At 33.1% G+C, this 13,436-nt stretch overlaps 1 long non-coding RNA gene across 1 annotated transcript in view; it reads left to right on the top strand.

Moving 5' to 3' along the window:
* Nucleotides 1-6,083, top strand: part of LOC132015997 (uncharacterized) — a 138,197-nt gene extending 132,114 nt beyond the window's left edge. Inside the window, exon 5 of the long non-coding RNA XR_009403855.1 lies at nt 5,980-6,083. This is a non-coding gene — a long non-coding RNA (uncharacterized LOC132015997). The remainder of the gene's footprint in view (nt 1-5,979) is intronic.
* The last annotated feature ends 7,353 nt before the right edge of the window (nt 6,084-13,436 follow it).

Below are 13,436 nucleotides of genomic sequence, written 5' to 3'. Positions count from 1 at the left end.
GAAAGACAACTATCATATGATCTCCCTGATATGAGAAAGTGGAGATGCAACGGGGGGGTTAAGGGGGAAGTAGTAGTAGGACAACATTTTTTTTTAAAACGTTTTTCATTGCTCCTTGCTGAGCAGGAGCCTGATGGGCAGCTGTATTCCAGGACCTTGGGATCATGACCTGAGCAGAAGGCAGCCGCTTAGCTGACTGAGCCACCCACGTGCCCCAACAGCATTCTTAGTAGTAATGTGAATGAGAATAAAGATTTAAAATTTAGTAAATCCTGGCTCTTGGTTTAAGATATATCACCTCCCATTCCACTCTACAAACCCTTATGCAGGATTGAAAGTTAAATTTTTAGTGCATTTTCAGCTCTTGTTAATATTTGCATAATTTTAGTTGGATTCATTAATATGTTGTATAAAATGAATAATAGTCATATTTGCAATTATTTTGAATGTTGATATATAAGCTGTCTAAACATTTTGAAATTATAGTTTGAATATTCTAAGTTAATAGTTGTGCAGTCATAAAGAGATTTTTTTTTTGATTTTATTTATTTATTTGACACACAGAGATCACAAGTAGGCAGAGAGGCAGGTACAGAGAGACAGGGGGAAGCAGGCTCCCCGCTGAGCAGAGAGCCAGACATGGGGCTCAATCCCAGGACCCTGAGATCATAACCTGAGCTGAAGGCAGAGGCTTAACCTACTGAGACACCCAGGTGCCCCATAAAGAGATTTTTTTTTTAATAAAGTACAGATTTTTTTGATGTGTTAAAATTTTAAAAACATTCCTAATCACAATTCACTGCATTGTGTTTAAATGAATAGTAAAATAACCAATTTAAGGTTCTATGCATGAGATCTTTATAGATTTATATTTTTATCTTTTTCTTCTTTGCAGATGCTAGAAAATGAAAATACTCTTATAAAGGTGAAAATATTAAATATAGGTTTTAATTAGGTTTCTTCCTGATATTACTCAATCATATACTTGTTTTATGTCTTCCTGATCTGTTTTTGACTCAAAAAGTGTGTTTAAGGGGCACCTGTGTGGCTCAGTGGGTTAAAGCCTCTGCTTTCTGCTCAGGTCATGATCCCAGGGTCCTGGGATCGAGATCCGCATCAGGCTCTCTGCTCAGCAGGGAGCCTGCTTCTCCCCCCTCTCTCTCTGCCTAAACATTTTGAAATTATAGTTTGGATATTCTAAGTTAATAGTTGTGCAGTCATAAAGAGATTTTTTTTTAAAGATTTTATTTATTTATTTGACAGAGAGAGATCACAAGTAGGCAGAGAGGCAGGTAGAGAGAGACAGGGGGAAGCAGGCTCTCCTGCTCTGCCTGCTTGTCATCTCTGTCTGTCAAATAAACAAATAAAATCTTTTAAGAAAAAAGTGTGTTTAAATACTTTTCAATGATAGCACTTCTATCCATTTTCTTAATTTTTGATTTTGTACATTTTGATGCTATTATTATGTACATGAAGATCCATAGTTAATATATTTATTGCAGAAAGTATCTTAATATAAAGCACTCCAATTAATCACTTCCAACCATTTTCTCATGAATTCCATCTTATTGGAAATTTATATGGTCATGACTATTTTATATATTTATTTGCCTGCCTCATCTTTGTGTTTAAACGTCTAAAAAATAAATTATAATTACATTCAAAGTATATAAAATTTGAGAATATTTTAAATAATTGGTAAATTAACAAAATTAAATACTAATTATTTTCATGTTCTCTAAATTTACAGTTCTCAAACCTTTGTAAGTATTTATTAAAATTAATAGGCAAGGTACTTAACATAATGACTAAATATCTATATTTAACCAACTTTAAATAAAGCTAGAACTTTTTATTTTTAAAATTTACTTAGATTTTATAAAATATTTTTGTAAGAGTAAAAGTGTTCACAATTCTATAATTCAATATTTATCTGGCTGTAATTGAAAAGAATAAGTACTGTGCTTCAGACAATATGCATACGTAAAAGTACATAGGTGTATATTAGGAATAATATGAATTGTGTTAATATTGCAAAATGTTTCTCATTCTCCAGTGCAACAATTGCAAAGTCCAACAGTTGCTAGTCACATGCCAAGTTTTGGACCTAAAATTGAACACAAAGGAAAGCAAGAATATGGACACCACAACTATAGGGAAACCTTACGTTGTTACATAAGAGTCTAATGAATTCATGCTTTTTTAGAGAAAGAATTTACAAATTAGTCTTCTTCCCTACCTAAATTTTTCTGCTGCTCATTTTCTGTCTATCCCAATGAAGACTTTTCCTCCAAAGTCAGCAGAGGTGCTGTCATAAACCTTCTTAACATATTGATTTTGGTTTCAAGGATTTGAGGACAAGAGATGTGAAGAAAAATTTCTTTTGTACTTGTTTGAATAGAATTGTCATGAGAATGAAAGTTTAGGATTATAAGATTGCCCTTTGTCTGCTAAGTGACAGAATCTGAGTGACAAAGCACTCTTGTGTTCCCTGATAAAGTTTTGGTGGGGGTATGGTATAGTCCTAGGCTCTCTACAGTACAGGCCTTTGGTAGGGATTCCCCTTTTTCACATGTTAGGGTGGAAAATAATGTGTGTGTTAGATTAGGAGCTTATTCAGGGTACTCAGGGAGAAAGAGAGAGACTTCTTGTCTTATTTAAGCTATAAATTGAATTGTTTCAAACTTAAAAAGATGTATATACTATTATTTAGGGACTTTTTTATTATTATGTTAAAAAAAAGCACAACAAAAATTTACCATCTTAACAGTTTTTAAATGTACAGTATAAGTGTTAACTATATGCACATTGTTATGCAAAAAATTTCTAGAACTTTTATTTTAAAAAACTGAAGCTCTATGTCCATTATGTTTCTAAGAGTCTGACTGATTTAGATATCTCTTATAAGTGGAATGTGCAATTTTGTTCTTTTTGTGACAGGCTTATTTCAATTAATATAATGTCCTGATTTTTGTTGTACCATATGACAGGATGTCCTCTGATGTTGCTGTATAATATTCTATTGTTTGTATACACCACATTTTCTTTATCCATTCATCAACTGATAAATATTTAGGTTACTTCCATATCTTGGCTGTTGTGAATAATGCTGCAATGAATATGGAATATCTTTCTTTAAGATCCTGTGTTCAGTTCTTTTGGATATATACTCAGAAGTGGTTGGATCAATATACCCAGAGGTAGATCATATGGTAATCTTGGTTTTGGGAAATCTCAACAGTAACAGCAACAGAACTTTCTAGAACTTTCATTAAAAAAAAAACTAAAGCTCTATGTCCATTCTGTTTCTGTTTCTGTTACTGTTGTGAGATCAAGCTCTGGGTTAGGCTCCATGCTCAACATGAAGTCTGCTTGAGGTTCTCTGTCCTTCTGCACCTCCCACTCATTCTCTTGCTAAAAATAAATAAATAAATAAATCTTTTAAAAAAGACCCTACAATGTTAGGATCCAACAGGAAAATAACCATCTGCAAACCAGGGAGTGGGTTCTCATTAGACACTAGATCTGTTCCCATCTTCATTTTAGACTTCCCACCCTCCAGAACTGTTAGAAATAAATGTTTATTGTTTATACCACTGTCTCTGATACTCCTTTATATTAGCCTGTGCTGACTAAGACATTGTTTTTTTTTGTTTTTGGTTTTTTTTCCTCTAATTTAGCCTGGCTGGGTATTTGTTAATCTTTTCCTCTTAGTACTGCTTTTTCTTCATCCTGAAAGTTTTGGTATGTTGTGTTTTTATTATCATTTATCACAAGATATTTTCTAATCTCCCTTGTGATTCCTTCTTTGATCCACTAACAATTCAAGAGTGTGGTGTTTAACTTCCACATATTCATGAATTTTCTGGTTTTCCTTTTGCTATTCATTTCTGATTTCATCTCATTGTGGTTGGAAAAGATACTTGTTATTATCTCAGTCTTCTTAAATATGTTAAGACTTTTTATTGGCCTAACATGTGATCAATTTTGGGAAACGTTCCATTTGCATTTGAGAGGAATACTGCTTTTTTTGTTTTTGGATGGAGTGTTCTGTATATGTCTATTAGGTCTAACTGGTTTGTATTATTGAAGTTCTCTGTTTCCTCACTTGTCTTTTGTTTGGTTGATCTATCTACTATCAAACATGAAGTCTCCTATTACTACTGCATTGCTATGTATTTTTTTCCTTTTGTTCTGTCAATATTTGTTCTGATGTTGGATACAAATACATTTTTAATTTTTATATCTTCCTAGCGAATTGACTCTTTTAGTATTAAATAATGTTCTTCTTTGTCTCCTGTGGTAGTTTTTTTTTTTTTTTTTTCCTGTGGTAGTTTTTAATTTAAACTCTGTTTTATCTAAGGATCACCTCTGCTTTTTGTTATCAATGCATTGAATGTTGTTCCTCTCATTTCACTTTCAGCCTGTTTGTCCATATTTTTAAAAGTGAGTCTCTTACAGACAGAATACACTTGATTCTTATTCTTTCTCAAATCCAAATTCCTTCTATTCTTTTGCTACTTTCATTTGTGTTTTGTTGAAGTTTTGTAATGATATGCTTTAATGGATTTTTCATTTTATTTTGTACATCTCTTTTGGTATTTTCTTGTGGTTACCATGGAGATTTTGTAAAACATCTTAGTTATAACAATCTATTTTAAACAGATAAAAATTTACCTTCAATTACTACAAAAATATCTACTGTTTTTACCCCCCCAAGCTTATGTTATCAATATCACAAATTACATTTTTAGTATTTTGTATCCATTAACATAGTTTTGCAGTTATAATTATTTTTATGCTTTTATTCTTTTTAATTCTATTGATGAATTAAAGGCTATTTACTCAAAACCATTACAATATTACAAAAATCTGTATTTGTCTCTATATTTACCTTTTCCAGACATCTTTATATTTTGTATGCTCTAATGCTACTACCTAGTGTCCCTTTTTCCAACTTGAAGGACTCTCTTTGGCAGTTTAAGACAGGTCTAATGGTGATGAACTCTGTCAGCCTTTGTTTATCTGGCAGTCTTTATTTTTCTTTCATTATTGAAGGACAGTATTTCCAGATACAGTATTCTTGGTTGGCATTTTTTTTCTTTCATCACTTTGAAAACACCTGTGTAGATATTTGCCTTTTTTCATGCATTGTTTTCTTGATTTCATTTGTCTTTCTATCTGTGTTCTTTTGTAATGCATCAGGCTTTTTTTTTTTTTTTTTTTTTTTGGTTTTTAATTTATTTATTTGACACACAGAGAGAGAAATCACAAGTAGTCAGAGAGGCAGGCAGAGAAAGAGGGGGAAGCAGGCTCTCCGATGAGCAGAGAGCCCGATGCGGGGCTCCATCCCAGGACCCCGAGATCATGACCTGAGCTGAAGGCAGAGGCTTAACCCACTGAGCCACCCAGGCGCCCCTGCATCAAGCTTTTTAAAGACAGTATTTTTGAGGGTGCCTTGTGACTCAGTCAGTTAAGTGGTTTACTCTTCGGCTTACGTCCTAATCTCAGGTTGTGAGATGGAGCCCTGCATTGGGCTCTATATGGGCACAGAGCCTGCTTAAGATTCTCTTATCCCTCTACTTCTCCTCCTGGCTAATGTGCTAAATAAATAAATAAATACAGTATTTTGAATGCTTTATCAGGTAGCTCATTGATCTCCATTTCTTTAGTATCAGTTTCTAGAGATTTATTTTATTTATTGATCCCTGTTTATTGTTTCTTCATTTGCTTTGTTATTTTTTGTTATGATTTACACATTTGAAAAAAAGTATCCATCTATCCTAGTCTTATGGACTGGCTTTGTACAAGGAAAGAGCTTCACATACCAGTCTGGCTATAAATTCTAAGGGTCTTTCAAAACTTTTATAAGGATATATCTTTCTGAGCTTGTGTGTATAATTTCTCAGACAGGTTTTCTGGTTTCTTTTTCAGGATCTTGAGTCTTGCTCTCTCTGGTGTCTTTTTATGTTACTGCAGGTTCTCAGGCTGCCATAAACCACCGAGCACTTTTGCTTTCTATGTACCCCAGGAATATGAAGTATGTCATTCCAAGTCAGATGAGGCAAAAGGCAGTCCCACAAGGAGCACCGCCGCCCCCCACCCAAAAGCTGGAATGTTTGACATATGTTTCCTTTCTCCTTTGTCTCTCAAGTGAGAAGCTGTGAGCCAGGTACTTTCTCCTGATAAGTGTGAGCTGTGCCAGTTTCTGTCTGCGTTATTATAAGTTCTCTGGTGGTGCCAGAAGTTGCTGAGTTCTCTTCTGTTCTCTATGGTCCCCAGGCATCCACAGTATGCCAGTTCTATTAGAACTCAGAGTCAAGCAAGACAGAAACCAGTCACTTGGATTGCCTCCCAAAAAGCCAGAACTTAGGACATATGTTCCAGTCTACTTATTCTCTTCCAAGGATGAAGCCAAGATAAAGGATGGACATTGCCTTCCCAACACAAACTGTACCAGCTTGGGAGAGAGGCTGATGCAGTTAAAATAAAATGGCTTTCTTATCCATTTCAATGCAGCTGTTCTTGGCTGTCAATTTACCTGAATATTGAGAGCTTCTATCTGGTTACTCAAGTTTTCATAAAGTTTTTAGGTCCTGTATTGTTTTTAAGTTAGTGTCTCTGTAAGAGAACATGGTGTGGGCCTCTTTCTTCTATTATCTTGCTACTTATAATTCAACTTGATTTATAATTCAACTCATTATTGGTTTTATGTTAATGGAAGTAACTCCTGAAGTTTAACCATAGGTTGGCTATCAGATCCAATGTTTTGTGCTTATAACTTTTTTCCTATATTGTAATATATATTTTTGTGGGAATTTGGGGCAAATTGTAAACTTCCATGAGAAGAGCACAAGAGGAGAATTTTAAGAAAACTTTTTCTTCTGACAGCCCAGAATAAGCATCAAAGATTGTACCATGAGTCCAGTAAACAGCTAATTCACTGCTAGCTAATTTATGTTCTGGCTAACAATCAAATTCTCTTTCAAATTGTGAGTTAAGAAATACAGACTATAGAAATATAATACTGGGACATGCAGTACAGCTGTAAGGTCATGTAGGGTTTGGGATGGCAAATATTTTTGGTAATTTGACAATTTACTTGTTGAAGTAAAGAGAGAAATCATATTTGTGATGAAATCATATTTGTAATAAATGAAATCATATTTGTGATAAATAAAGCATGAAAAAGAACAACAAATACATTTACTAGTCTGATTTATTTATTTTCATATGATACCTTATGATAGCTTATGGTAAGTATAATTTCTTTCATGCCAGTTTGCATATGGCCAGTGATTGAACTGGTGTAAGCCAGGCAGGCTAGGCTGCACTCGAGACTTTTAGTCTGATATCTTATGTCTCCATGTAATTTTGTTCTGGGGCCCAGGTTAATAGGGCAGTGGCTTGCTGAGATGTGCTCTTCTCATGGAAGTTTACAACAGCATAATCGGTCCAGCCAGACAACACAAATTTTCTAAACTATGAAAACTATGCCTGTTTGCTAACATTTCATGGCCAAACCAAGTTATATGACCAACATCAACATTAATGGGGTACAAAATCTATTCTGCACACACTAATGGAAGTGGGAATGATAGCATGTGATCAAAACCTTGATTTAATATAGAAAATGTACAACATTGGGATCAAGAATTCAGTGTACTCTTAAGAGAAAGAGGGAGAGAGAAAGAGAAAGATATAAAGCAACAAGAGAAAACAAATGCATCTGGTATTTTTAGCTCATGTAACACTTTATATACCTCTTATAAATATGTATGCTGGATTTCCCCTGGACTGTTCCACTAGTTTACTGAATTTAAGTAGATTTCTATTCTCTGAAACCAAAGGATTACTGAACAAGGGAGACATTTAATCTTAGCTAATTTTGAATAGAGTATATATTAAGTGTAAATTACTTTAAATCTCTCTTAAATCTAACTATACAAAAGTATAAAACATAACAGGAGGTGATCGCATAGGCTTCTACATCATCTTAAATCTTATTTTTCACATATTTGTATGGTGACTCTATCATTTTTTAGTGACTGTGGGGTATTTTGTTTAATAAGCCCCTTAAAAAATGCCTCTGCTTCCAACTTCCTCTCCCTAGTCAATACTCTCTGTCAAGCATTGGAAAAATAAAGCAGGCATACTCTGCTTTTATAAAAATATTTTTAAAGTAATTGCAAGGAATCTCCACCAATTTTTATGTTTAACAATTAATTGATAAAGAAAAATCATCAGAATCTTCACCCATTCATTTACCACCTCTATAAAGGAAGAAAGCAAATTTTTAGAATTTTATTCAGTGCTTTTCCAATAATAGTGAGAATAAATACAGAAACTAACTTTAAAATAAGTTTTGTGATTTCATATGACTTCCTGTGAAACTATAAAAGCAAAATTGAAAAGATTTGACTTGAGAATACAATGACTTATGACTGAAAACTTCATAATCAATTGGCTTTCTGAGACAGCTTCTCCGAATTCCAAAATGTGGCAATTTCTAAAATGAAAAAGCTTAATATTTTAGTGTTCAATTTTTATTGGTTTTTCTAATCTCCCAAAGCAAAAGCTATAAAGGAGAACATAAGAAACAAAAAGGTGCATAGTACGAAATATTAATACCGTAATTTCTTACATTTTTATTATTCCTTGAGTATTCCAAGTACTTTTTAGGCAATATTTAAACCTTATATCACTTTGAGAGGGGCTATTGGGCTAGTCATTAAAATCTAATTTTTAGTTATGGACACTATAAGAAATCTTGACTAAAATTCGGCCATGGTTTTATAAAATTAATCCCATTGAACACTGGATTGTCATAGACTCTATTGCTTAAATATTCTGTACTAGAAGTTAAAGTAAAAAGAGTGAAGTAATAAAAGTAGAGTATTGCTGCATTTTGTGCAAAGATATTCCATAAACACTGAGTTCCATGAACATATTTAACAATTCAATAACTGAAATGACAACCTTCTTCATGATTTATCTTGAGTATCTGCCACCCAATTTTCTTTAAGCAAGATATCTTAATCTTTTAGGGGTTGAGAAACTCTTTGAGCATTTGATAAAAGATAAAGGGTCTTTTCCTGAGAAGAACAAAACCTATACATTTATGTACAATGGACTATCTACATTTTAACAAAATAAAGAACCTCTGAGACCAATGCCAGTACTCTGCACGTCCTTGAACTCTGTTTTCAATACCTCAGCAAGTTTAAGTTTAACTAGCCTAATTTTTTTTTTTTTTTCCTTCACACGTCTTTTCATGGGGGAAGTGGGAGGAAGAAAAAAAAGAGTGTTTTTCAGGACCCTGAAGAGGGAAAGCTATTCTTCCAGGGTCCGAATGATATTAAATGTATCAGATAAGTTTGGGGTTTTTTTTTGGGGGGGGTGGTCTCCCTCTTTAGGTATACAACCTTAATCAGGAAATATTCGCTCTTAGGAAAGAAAATCCCCAATATTTTCTATTTTACTATAAATTAACAACTATAATTAGGTTAATTATAAATTTACACATAGCTACTAGGAAAGTTAGGACAAATACTCAGATCTATTTTGTTAATGTAAATAACCTTTAACTTATTTTGATGTTGCAATTACTTTAACTAAATTAGGTATGCATAATACTATATTAACTTATAAATGGCTCTCATTGTATTTTTTTAAATTTAATTTTATTTTTTCAGTGTTCCAAGATTCATTGTTTATGCACCACACCCAGTGCTCCATGCAATATGTGCCCTCCTTAGTACCCACCACCAGGCTCACCCCAACCCCCATCCCCTGCCCCTCCAAAACCCCCAGTTTGTTTCTCAAAGTCCACAGTCTCTCATGGTTGGGGAGATGGAGAGGAAAAGTGAGATGGGGGAAATTGGAGGGAGAGACAAACCATGAGAGACTGTGGACTCATAGTATCATTTCTATCCTTATAATAAATTGTTAGGTATATAAAGTACATATTATTAGCCTCATTTTGTAAATAACTTGTCTAAGATAATTTAAATATTAATCTTTAGAGCATGGATTCAGATTTGGCTCTCAGATCATCCTTCAATAGGGTACATTGAAACAAACAAACTTGCTTCACATGTTGTCCTGTTTCTTGAAAGGTTCTTATGGAAACATCCAACATTTAATTCACTTATAGTTATTGGTTGACCATATTGTCTATGACAGTCTGTGTTAAATGCTGTTTACAGTTGAAAGTACAGTTCCTGCTCTATTGGAACTTATGATGGGCTGTGGGCTTTAGCATCATATTATTTGTCTGTATGTGTTATTTAAAGTCAATGTATCAGAAAGATTAATATATTTGAAATGCAAACTGAAATCTTGTTTAAGTCATTTAAACTGTATAACCATTTCAGACATGATGATACTTTCACTATAGATCAAAGATAACACACTTAACAGAAAATGCTCTCTACATTGTTTTTCTGTAATAGTGATAAGGTATACTGATTCTTCCATATCCTATTACCAGTAATTTGTGTGAAGGCCATCTCAGTTCTTGTCTTATAACAGAATGAAGTCAGTTGGCACATTCAAGAATGCATAAAAAGTCTTGAAACATTAATTGTGTTAAACTGTCTGGAACTTGTTCAAATAACATAAAATTTCACAATACCTATCTTTTTGAATTGAGGATTAATTCAGTATTGCTCAAGTATTAAAAACTTCCACTGAAAGAGCTGGCTTAGTATTTTTTTTTCAGAAGTAAGGGGTGCGGCAACAAGTCTACTACTAAAATCCATGCAGTAGGTGGACTTTATATCAATTCTATAACTGCAAGACACTGAATGTTTGTAGATAAGGTTCTTTTTGAAAGTCACTCATATCAAGTTCTAATACAAGAATGAATTCATGTTGATGGATCCTCTGTTTTGCCAATAACCTTCAAAGTCTTGAAAGAGGAAATCTAAATTAATCAATGATTACCTCAAAAAAACAGTTATTTTTGAACACTCAACATATTAGCAATCTAAGCTCACCTTGAGTTGATGAAAATTGAGGATTATTTTTCTTAAGTTAAAAAGATTTGAGAGGGGGTGCCTGGCTGACTCTGTTGGAAGAGCATGATACTTGATTTTTGGGGTTGTGATTTTGAGCCTTGTGTTAAGTGTAGAGATTACCTAAAAATAAAATCTTAAAAAAAAAGAAAGATTTATTGAGAGACTGTTACTTACTCTTCCATGTGTACAAAAATAAAATCTTATAAAGCAAGAGTTTATGGTGAAAAATATACACTCCGCACAATCAAATTAAAATTCTATGGGACTAAAGTTAAGAAATTTTCTTAGATTTATTTTAAATAACTTAACCAGCTGGAAATCTTTTAAAAGTACTCACTAATTCATCTTTTTGAAATGATGGCTTTGCCTTTTAATGAGAAATGTACTTTTCCTTCTTAAAGGAAACACAATGTCCTTGGCTTAGTTGTTCCCCAAAGTAGATCTTTTTATGTGTAATAAAGACACAGATTGTAGCAAATTTATTTCAGGCATGCCAGACTGAAAATCTGTTTCTATAGCAAACAGTCATCCCTTGAGTTTACTAAGCCATATTCTTCAAATAAATAAGATATTTTACATTAGTGTAACCTGAATGTTGCTATCAAGGTGTTAATCCTTCATTTCTTATTCTAAGAAAACCACCTCAGCACTCATCCTCACAGCTATTGAAAGTGTGTCATCTTTCTCCCATATTCAGGACCATGGGTTCATGTTAGTCTATCAAGGTTGATCCACCTGAGGCCACGCTGGCTCATCTGTTTTTCTTTCTACATACTGATAGAGATTGCATGGGTTCCTCCACAATGCTCCTAAAAGTAAATATATCTATCTCCACTTTATTTTCTTAGGTGCATTATATAACATTAGTTACATTTCATAGCCTTTTACTGTAGTTTGAAGGTGAAAGTGTTAGAGAGTAAAATAGGAAGCCATTTAAACTTGATCATTTATAAAGATCAAGTGCTCCATGGGAAGCCACTCCTTGACATTTCTGTCCACTGTCTAGTCCTGGAATCCAGGACCTCCTAACAGACAGAATTTTTCTCATTTCTTCTTTTTTTCTCAGTTCCAACTTACTAACAATTGATCCCAATTACTTTCTGAGTGTAAATACAGTTTACTTAGAGAATGTGATTTATTATATACATCTTTTCATATATATCAATTTTATGTGGTCATTTTTTAATAATATTCATGTATGTTAGAAAAGAAACTATTTTTACGTAGCATAGTGTTTTATTTAAAGAGATTTGATCAAATTGATTAACTATGTTATTGAAATATTCTGGGCCTTAGCTACATTTTTGGGTTTTTCTGATCCATGATTTTCTAAAATAGCTGGGTTAAAAATTCCCCAGTGTACATGTGGATTGTTTAACCTCTCCCTCAAATTCTGTCAATTTTGTCATACATAATTGTAATCAATGTTATAAAGGTTCTAGATGTTTGTAGTTGAAAGTTGAAATATCTCTTTAGGGTTTTTTTTTGCAATCTCATAATTTCTCTTTCTCTTTATTATTATTTTATGTTAAATTCTATCTTTTCTGATATTAAAATTATGACACCCAAATTCTGTTGGGTAATATTTGTGAAGTATAGCTTTTCTAACCATTTTGCATAATTTTTATCAATGTGCTTTTTATGTAGAGCTTATAAAAATTCTACACTTTGTCTTTTAATAGAGAACTTAAATGTTTATATATTTGTTTAATAAGTAAGTAGTCTCTTTGCTCAATATGGGGCTCAAACTCTCGACTCAGAGATAAGAGTCACTTGCTCTACTGACTGAGCCAGCCAGGTGCCCCTCTATTTGTTTCTGTTAAAATATATTTGAGCATATTCCAGTCATGTATTTTTTAGTTTTCAATTTGTCATGTCTCTTGTTTTTTTACTTTTTTACTGCATTCCAGTAAATTCCTTTGTTTCTTTTGTGTTCCTTGGTTGCAAACTGTACCTATTATTTTAGTTTTCATTGTATATCCTTAAATGTTTAATGCAGAGATCAAATATTATACTTCTGAAATATTTCTAAATTGATTTAGCATAACTATCTTTCTCATAGAAAAAGAAAAGAGAAGTAGGAACATTGCATTTTTTAGTAGGAACCTTTTGTTTTGTTTTATTTTTTATTTATTTTTTTTGAATTTTTAAAATTTAAATTCAATTAATTAACACATAATGTATTAGTAGTTTCAGAGGTAGTGTTCAGTGATTTACCAGTTGTATATAATACCCAGTGCTCACTACATCATGTGTGCTCCTTGATGTCCATCACCTCGTTACCCTATCCCTCTACCCACCTCCCGTCTAGCAACCCTCAGTTTGTTTCCTATGATTAAGAGTCTCTTATGGTTTGTCTCCCTTTCTGATTTCATCTTGTTTTATTTTTCCTTCCCTTCCCCTATGAACCTATGT

This window comes from Mustela nigripes, chromosome 4 (genome assembly GCF_022355385.1).
Source record: "Mustela nigripes isolate SB6536 chromosome 4, MUSNIG.SB6536, whole genome shotgun sequence".
NCBI classification, from domain to species: domain Eukaryota; kingdom Metazoa; phylum Chordata; class Mammalia; order Carnivora; family Mustelidae; genus Mustela; species Mustela nigripes.
The sequence above is the reverse complement of the archived record's forward strand: the minus strand, read 5'-3'. Positions and strand labels throughout refer to the sequence as shown.